Below are 9556 nucleotides of genomic sequence, written 5' to 3'. Positions count from 1 at the left end.
GGCTGACCCTACCTTTCACCCACCTTGAAGATGGGTGTATGATCCACGCCTAGCCAATCTTAAGTTCCATCCTCTTGGTGTTCTGGTGGGTTAAGGATAATATCGTGCAAGGCAGGCCAAAGGCATTTAAAGCCATGACTTGTTGTGGAACACAAGGGAAGAAGAAACCTTTGCCAGTAGAGTGGACAATGAGTTGGTGTCAGCCTGGAGTTTCTGGGGACCCCTGGATGCAGTGAGAGAGACTGCAGCTGTGATTGGGGCCACCCAAAGGCACTTACCAGCATATAGGGTTGGAGAAGGATCAGGTCACATTGTGAGAGTGTGAGCCCCTCATCTTGCTGGATCCAAGCCTACTCTTAAACTTGCTGCTTGCAGGTATGAATTCATTTCTACTATTTAAACTTGCTAGGACTCATGGCAGCACCATCCTCCCTGCATAAAGAAGACTGACTGTCCCAAGGAGAGCCTGCCCCGACCCAACCCTGAGCCTAGCCCTTATCCAGAATACCTCAGTGAAGTTGCTAACCCTGTTACTGAACCAAACCTGGATTTACTCACCACTTGAGTGTGCAGTAAAGCCAGTCTGCTGACACTGGGCTGTGAGGAAGGAAAGTGCAGCATTTATTGCAGGGCTCCAAACAAGGAGTCCAGAGCAGCTCATCCATACTCCATGAGGGATTACAGCAAAGCATTTTTAAAGGCAAGATGAGGGAGAGGAGTCCCAGGATTTGTGATCAACTCATGCACAATTCTCTGGTTGATGGTCATGTAATAGGGCAGTTTCACAGAGGTTAACATTGTTTCACAGAGGTTAACATTTTCAGTCTTTGGGTAACAGTAGGTCTGATGGCTAAATGCTTATGGTCATCAAGTAGTTTATGTCTTCCGTTTGGTGGATGTTTCAGTATCTGTAAAACAACTCAGGAATGTGCATCTGATACTGTTATCTGGTACTTCAGAGCAGAGGGAAAGCAGAGGGTGTGGGGAGGGGGATCTGTCCCCAGAAGGCCCAGTGGGGCCCTGCTCTGGTACAACCCACAGCACAATTTGCAGCCTCAGAGCAAGAGGGATGCTGGATTGTATTTAGTCCCCAGGTCTCAGGGATGTAAACACCATCTCCCTCTGGTATTGCTCTGGGCCTAGTCCACTTCACTTCTAGCCAAAGAACACTCAAAGTTTACTGGGCACTTCCGCCCCGACCCAAGAAGCAGCTGCTACCCCAACATGCTAAGAGCCTCAGTTACTTGGCAGGCCTAGAAAACACAAGCCCTGACTGCCCCAGCGGCGCGCCTCTAGAGCCTAGGAGGCACCCTGACCTGGGGGTCCTTGGTGGCACCATGCTCAATCTCCTTTCCCCTGTGTGCTTTTGGAGTCTCCTCGCCTCTCCCCAGCAGAAATACTAGGCCTGAGGCCTGAAAGCGCTTCCTGCCTCCCTAGGCCTCGCTTACTGAGCCACAGGGTTGGCCATGCGCAACCCTCCTTCCCTGCAGTAAAAGCACATGGAAAAAGGAGTTGGGAGCCCTGCTTGTCAGCGCCACAGATGGGGAATAGGGACGGCGACCAAAGCGTCTTGAGGGGCCCGGGACCACAGCACTCAGAATCCCCTGCGTAGCCTGGGACTACAGCACCCCAGAACCCTTGGTATGTTCCCACTTTTGCCCTCCATTCTGGGGTTACAGCATCCAGAATCCTCAGCGTGCCCACTTCCTGGGACTACATCACACAGAATCCTCAGCGTGCCTGCCCAGCTGGGGACTACAGTACCCAGAATCTTCCGTGTGGTATGGGACTACATCACCCAAAATCTTCACCATGCCTTCTCAGCCGGGGACTACAATACCCAGAATTCTCAGCGTGCGTGCCCACACGGGGACTACATACCCAGAGTCCTCTGCGCCCCACCCCGCCATACTGGGACTACAGCACCCAGAATCCTCCACACCTCCCTGGCCTGCAAAGCCCAGAGTTTTACGGGCTACTTCAATCTGGTTCATTGGTAGCAGAGGCATCTTTTCTGAGCCTGCAGTTTGTTACCTGGTTGGTGGCTACTCTGGCGCCACTCTTTCCGGCTCTTCTTTTTTTCCCTTGAAAATGGGCAACCAGGACCCGTGAGCGTGGGCCTGCAGCAGCCTGGGCAAACCTCACTGCATGGGCCTGTCCCCAGTTTCCGCAGGGCGGATTGAGGCCAGGGGACTCCCCCAGCTGCCAGCTGGACTGCATCTCTGTGTGCTTCCATGGGGCCTTGGGTTCTTTCCCCTGGCATCTGGGCTTTCATGTCAGAGATGGTCACCTGGCGCCAGAGACATCTGCGCCTTAACCGCAGGTTTCTGCCCAGCCAAATCTTTGAACTTCTGTGACTTCCCTGTCAGCCCCAGGGCTTGAGAGCCATTCCCCCTTCCACCTGGTGGGAAGGCCTTTCCAGCCTGGCATCCTCTTGCTTCTCCCTCCAGTTTGTTACCGAATTGGTTGACTGGACCCGTGCCTGGGTCCCAGGCCATGACCCCTTGCCTCAGCCAGGGAGGTTCTTTTTCTGATCAGATAAGCACAACCAATGAGACAGATGCTGAGACTGGAACAGCACAAGCTTTATTCAGTGGCCAAAGACTGGCAAAGTGGTAACCTAGCTCCCAAATCAACTTCTCAACCCAGGTAGGTTGGAGACACCAAATACATAGGAGGGTCGAAATGAAGGGGCAGGTTGGGAGGGTAGGGGGTCTGGTCCAGGTGGGATGGGTGGAGATTGGAAAGAATGGGAGTAATATTCATGACTTAACAGGGATGTCATTGGACCCTGCACTGATGCAAATTCTTTTCAATCTTTGTATGGTCGTTTTGGGTTGTCATGGCAATTGTCAACTGACATGGTGCTGGTGGGTGTGTCATTTAGCATGCTAATATATTACAATGAGCCTGTAATAAGGCTAATGGTCGACTGGAAGTCAGATCCTCTGTAGTCTTGGGCAGAGTTGGTTCTAATCAGTTTTTGTTTTTGTCTATGCAGCTTCCTCCTGAAACTTAGATAAGAGTAATTGGGTTCTAGTCAAGGGAGAGTCAGGGGTATGAACCTGGGACAACAGAGTCTGATATTTCAACATTTTGATGTATCTGTGTCTTTTCTGTTGTATGAAAAATTATGAAGTTGTATAATTGTGAAAAAATTCAGAATTGCCTATGTTTTTCAAATGAAAGTTGACAGCCTATGGTCTTTAGGACTATTCGCTGGAGAGGGGGCCAAGATGGCGGAGTTCACTAGCTACTTAGAACTCCTTATTTGATATGAGTGGGTTTTTTAAATGAGATTTTTGTCTAACTGCATTGTGTAATGTCCTCTGAGGCACCACTTTGATATTTCTGTTGTCTTAACAAAAGATTTTCTAGTCACATATGTTTTCCTGACCATGTCCTGCATTTTATCTTTGTTTAGAATCCTTTTTATCCCCAGGGGGAGATAATAAAGGTTATTTTGGGAGATACTGTTAAACAAAGTTAAAGTTGTGTACATTAGCAACATAACTCAACTTCCTTAACTTGGTATAAGAGTAACACATATTCTTGCTGTCCTATGTTCTGTTAAATCACCATAAGCTAAATAGCTTTATAAAACTGATAGACTGAAATTTAGCTTTACTGTGTTTGCTTATGCCCTGATACCAAATCAAACTTTTCATAAGTTTCTTCGATCTCTGAGTCCATCTCATCATCAGTATCATCCAAGTGTGGATCACCAGCCCCTGATAAATCTGTTTCATTTTCTTCATTATCTGGAAAAAAAGTCTTCTCTTTCAAGTAATTCTCAACATTTCTCCTGATAATCTGGATCAACTGCAGGGAAAGGAAAGCCATCAGAATGCATAGAATATTGGTTCACTCATAAAATAGTCTCACTTTCAGGTGTTGCTTCTCTGTTGAGGTTGCATGGATTCTACCCAAGTTACTTGACCAGAGTTCTACAAGTTTTATTAGCATCAGATTTATATCTCTGTGGCCATTTGCATCTAGGGTGACATTTTCAATTATCTGAATAATTTCTTCCATACCAGTCTTTCCTTTTTACTTCCAACATCTTCCAAATTGATGCCGTCAACTTCAGTAACTGTACTGCACAAATTAACTTATTGTCCAGAGGGTTAGAAAAAAGGGCATCTAGAAACTCCTGAAGAAGACCTGCTCTCATAACCTGGTCCACTTGTTCCCTTGATCTCCAGGTTAAGGTAAAGTTCTTCCAGGAAAAGTACAAGTGTATGCAGTCATTTTCAAATCACTTCATTCTTTTTGAAGCTTGTTCCTTTACTTCATATTAATTATCTTTAAAGTAGCAATTGGTGGAAACTGCCACTCTCTGGAAGTTGCCAATTGCTAGCTCCCATATAAGAGGATTTTAGGTAAACATGGCCTGTTGACATGTGACTTCCCTGTGTTCTTGCAAAACATCATCTATTGTAACACAGCCATTCACTGTCTCTGCAAACCATTCAGTTTCAGTTTCCAAACCTATGAAATGGTTTGTAAGATGATTCAAAAAGTCCTGAACATATTCGTATAGAGTGGGATAATCCTCACAACCATCCTTGTAGGATTCTGTATAATTAGAGGAACAAATTGGAGGGTAAAATTCGAGGTGTTCACAGACAGCTTTGACGTGAATAAGGGGCCACAACCATCCAGGGCTTACCAGTGCTGACCCCGAGCTCTGCAGTGGGGTATCACCCTGTGAACTCAGCTTGTTCCCAGGAGGCCCCCCCCCTACAGGATGGTTCTCGGAGAGAAGTGCCTATAGTCCATTTCTAAATTTTAGCATGTTATGTTATCTGGAGAGACAGGGAATTCCCCAAACCATCAAGTTCTGGCCCCTTTTTGTTTAATAGTCCTTCTTTTAGCTATCTCTCTCTTTTTTGCCATTTAGTTTAAGCAGCAAGGAAGAAGCAGCTAGAAGACACTCAGTATTTTCTGGAAATCTTAGCTAATTCACCCAATGCTTGGTCTCATTTTGAACTTTCCACGTTACTATAGGAACAGTGTTCCTAAACTTTCTGACACTATATAACAAAGATCCTCTTTCCTTTAGTTTGTAGTCAGATTTTTTGATACTATCCTTTAAGTCCTCACCAACAGCCTCCTCAAAGGATGGACTTCTATTAATAGTATGTTCACACCACGTCAAGCTTTCACTAACATGCTTCTGAAATCCTTGTCACTTTCTCCTACTGCCTGATAGCAAAACCACTCCCACATTTTAAGTTTTTGGTTATAACAACCCACTGCTTTTTGTACCGAAATTCGTATGAGTTATGTAATACTGCTTAACAAGTTACCATGCAGTTTATCAACTTAGTAAACACTTACGTTCTCCCACAATTTCTGTGGGTTCAGTATCCAGGAGGAGGTTAGCTGGGTGGTTTTGACTCATGACCTCTCATGAGGTTGCAGCCAAGTCATCATCATTATCATCTGGTGCTGGAGGGTCTGTCTCTAAGGTGAGTGTTACTCCTTTGCCTGGTACATTATTGCTGGTGGAGGGCAGTTCCTCCTGTTTCCCTACATGTGTTTGCTTGAGCGTGCTCACATTGTGTGGCTCCAGGCATCCCCCAGAGTCTGTGAACCGAGAGAGACAGCAAGGAGGAATATCCTGTGCCTTAGACCTGTTCTCCAAAGTTCCAAAACATCATGTGCTTTTTAATTTTTGTTTAATTTTTATTTTTTTAAACACATTTAATGTGATATGGTTCCTGTACAGTAAACTACACATATTTCAAATGTACAATCTGATGAATTTAGATAGGTGTATACACCCATGAAACCACCACCACAATCAAGATCACTAACATTTCCATCACTCCCCAAGAAGTGCAAATTTTTAACTCCCGATTTATCCCTTCCCACCCCATTTACCCCCTGGTAACCATAAGTTTGTTCTCTATGTGAGTCTGTTTCTGTTTTGTCGTTAAGTTCATTTGCGTCCTTTTTTTTTTTTTTTTTTTTAAGATTCCACATATAAGTGATATCATGTAGCATTTTCATTTCTATTTCTGGCTATGTCATGTGATTTTTTTGTTTGTTAAGTGCAAAACTCTAAATTCAGCCCACACTCAAAGGTAGAAGAATTAGGCTCTCCCTCTTGAAGAAATGATCAAAGAATTTGTGGGCCTATTTAAACCATCACAGTAGGACCATTTTATTTCTCTTCCCTCAAGGATCACAGTCCTTTCTACCCAATATGCAGTTTCTGAAAACATTTGCTTCATATATTTTGTTATTTTTCTAGTTGCTTATAGTAATGGGCTAGTCTTAGGCTAGTTATGTCAGAGATCTCAATGCACTGATTTGGACCTTACATGCAGATTTTCTTCTCTCTGGCTTCAATTTCCTCACCTTTAAAGTGGAAATTTTTGACTTAAAGAAACAGCAACAGAAAGATACTTTTTTGCTCTCTGCTTCCATTCCCAAAGAATTCAATTGTTTCCTTATTTACCTTTGAGTCACCTTAGATTTGGGAAGAGAATGTTAAGTAGCAACAGTGGTCTACTTCATCACATAAATTATCTGCCCCTTTATTGTACAAATTATCTAACATTTGACTCTGGCTGCCTATTGCCTAACACAGGCGCACGCATTACAGGCACCAATAAAAGTGTGAATGACTCCTGGGCATATATTCAGAGGGAACTTTAATTTGAGAAGATACATTCACCCTGATGTTCATAGCAGCACTATTTACAATAGTGAAGACATGGAAACAACCTAAATGTCCATTGACAGATGGCTGGTTAAAGAAGTTGTGGTATATTTACACAACGGAATACTACTCAGCCATAAAAAGAATACAATAATGCCATTTGCAGCTACATAGATGGACCTGGAGATTGTCATTTTAAGTGAAGTAAGCCAGAAACAGAAAGAAAAATACCATATGATATCACTTGTATGTGGAATATTAAAAAAAAAGACAAATGAATTTATTTACAAAACAGAAACAGACACATACATAGAAAACAAACTTATAGAAACAAAGCAGGGGGAAGGGGGTGGAAAGTGATAAATGGGGAGTTCGAGATTTGCAGATACTAACTACTATATATATATATATAAACAAGGTTCTACTGTAGAGCACAGGGAACTATATTCAATATCCTGTAGTAACCTGTCATGGAAAAGAATATGAAAAGGAATATATGTGTGTATATGTATGACTGAACTACTATGCTGTACACCAGACATAGACACAACATTGTAAGTGGACTATACTTCAATTTAAAAAAAGGTATGAGCTACTCAATACTGCTCTCTTTTTCTGTCTTGTACTAACTCTGGAATGTGACCACAAGGAACAGGGAAATACAGAAATAAGATAGGGGCTGGGATGTTGGCTCAGGAAGATATAGCTCTGGAAAGTCATGGGCAGCTCACTTCTTATTGTTAATGAAAATTGATTATCGTCTAGATGCTAATACTTCTCCACTTGTGTGCTCTATGGAACCATGTTTGGGAAGTGTTGGAAAGGGGACCCCAGGCCCTGCTTGATACTTTCATGTTTGTAGGTGTATAATGAAATAAAGGCAAAACATAAAAGTTGAGAATTATGTTTTATTTGGGAATGTGGCTGAGGACTAGCCTGGAAAGAGCTCCTCACGTAGCTCTGAGGAACTATTCCAAAGAGGTAAAGGAGGAGCTGGGATATATGAGTTTTTCCTGAGAAAAAAAGTATTCAAACATTAAAAGATTATTACTAATAATGAAAAACATACATCTCAGGTTAAGAATTTTAGTGTTTTTCTGTTTATGGGGAGATTCAAGAATCTGGGCTTTTTGAAATTATTCCTTTGATATACACCTTAACTGTCTAGGGTCAGTACCCTGTTTTTTTTTTTTTTTTTTTCATCCTAAATTCCCCTCAGGGTGCACCTTTGGGAGGGGGCTGCTGCAGTGACTGATGGCTTGATGGCAGCATAATCTGTTGTCTACATGGACCTGTACCCATGTTATTATGTCTGCACACAAAATCTGTGTCTGTGCATGGATGAGTGATCTTTGCTTCTTATTCCGGGTCCTAGAACATCCCACCAAAGGCATTTATGGTAGGTTGGCTCTTGGTCTCCCTCCTGGGAACAGAAGCCACTCTGATGAGGTAACTGATAGCTGTAGTCATTCCTCAGAAGTTTCTGCTTTTATTCAGATAAGGGGAGCTCCAAGAAGGCTTTTTTTTTCTGTCTATTAAATCTCAGGTGTCTTCAGCTTAAAGTGGCTTTATGCCAACTATGGGATTCTGCCTGGCTTTCCATACCTACAAATTTGTTCTTCTTTTTCAGGATTCCTTGGTCTATTCTGAGCTCCTTGCCTTTTCCACATGAATTTTAGATTGGTTGTCAATTTCTGCAAAACACCACCTGGGATTTTGGGAGGAAAAGCTGACAGTCACCAGGGCACAAGGAAAGTGGGGGACTGGTAAGTCCCAGGCGTCTCAGCTCAGCAACCAGGGAAGGCGGGGCTGCCTTCTGGGGTGTGTGGAGTGGCAGGATCACAGCCCTGTGAGGGGCCTGTCAGCCTTAAGGTGAGAGGGGGGATAAAGTGGTTAGACAGATGTATCTGGGCTGGGAGAGGGGTCCAGGGAAGAAGAGGAGAGGCCAGGTTGGGGCTGGTGCGTTACAGCAGACATGTTATCCCCAAGGTGAGAGGGGGATGCAGTGGCTAGACAGGTGCATCTGGCCTGGGAGTGGGGTCCAGGGAGGAAGGGGAGAGCCCAGGTGGGGGCAGGTGGGTTACAGCAGACTCCATGCAGGGGACTGTGGTCCTGATGGAAGCAGCTCAGAGCCAGAGCTCTGTCAGGTAATCAGCTTCACTCTCCTGTTCCTTTATAAAGCCACTTTGTCAGAGTTTGAAACACCACCGGGAAATCCCTGAGTCCAGTACTGCTCTGGCTTCATCCAAGGGGCTCAGATGGAAAACAGAACCACTGCAGGCCCCACCCAATTTCCCATAGGGAATGTACCCATCAGGGCAACGGGCTCACAGCCTTCAGGAGACCCTTGCCCTCAGGACTGGTCTTCTTCCTTGCTCTGACCTGCTGGTCACAGATCAAGGTACCCCATCCTGGCTCCACCCTCCAGGGCCTGGATTCTGGGACCAGCTGGGTAGCAGTGCAAGACCCTCAGGCTCCTTTATCTGCGTCAGGGTGAGAATGTCTGAAAAGCTGCATTGGCTGATTTCAAAGGTCTGGGTGTTTCCAGCAGGAATGGGGGAAAGGAAGGTGTGTGTGGTTCCTACATCTGCAGGACCTTCACAGGGTAAAGAGCTGTGCCTTCACCCTCCCAATCCACTCCCCACACCATCTGTCCAGGAAGCTCAGATTCAGGAGTATGAGGGCCAAGGCTCTCCCCTTGCTTATCTGTGACTTCCCATTCCCACAGTGAGGAGCCTGGCTCCCACCACCTGCCCTTTATCAACTCATCTCTCTTTTCCAGGTTACATTCACAGTGACTTCAGAATTGTTAGCCACTACACCCTGGAAAGAACTTTATAATACAAAGCCCACAGGTTAACAATGGTCCATTCTGCCTTTGCA

At 44.7% G+C, this 9556-nt stretch overlaps 1 pseudogene; it reads right to left on the bottom strand.

The window, feature by feature from the left end:
• Positions 1 to 3624: 3624 nt before the first annotated feature.
• LOC105061831 (polyadenylate-binding protein-interacting protein 1 pseudogene) lies at positions 3625 to 5407 on the bottom strand (annotated as a pseudogene).
• Positions 5408 to 9556: the final 4149 nt, after the last annotated feature.

The sequence above is a fragment of the Camelus bactrianus genome, chromosome 9 (assembly GCF_048773025.1).
Source record: "Camelus bactrianus isolate YW-2024 breed Bactrian camel chromosome 9, ASM4877302v1, whole genome shotgun sequence".
In the NCBI taxonomy this organism is placed as follows: Eukaryota; Metazoa; Chordata; class Mammalia; order Artiodactyla; family Camelidae; genus Camelus; species Camelus bactrianus.
Note: the sequence above shows the minus strand (reverse complement) of the source record. Positions and strands in the feature narration are given on the sequence as shown.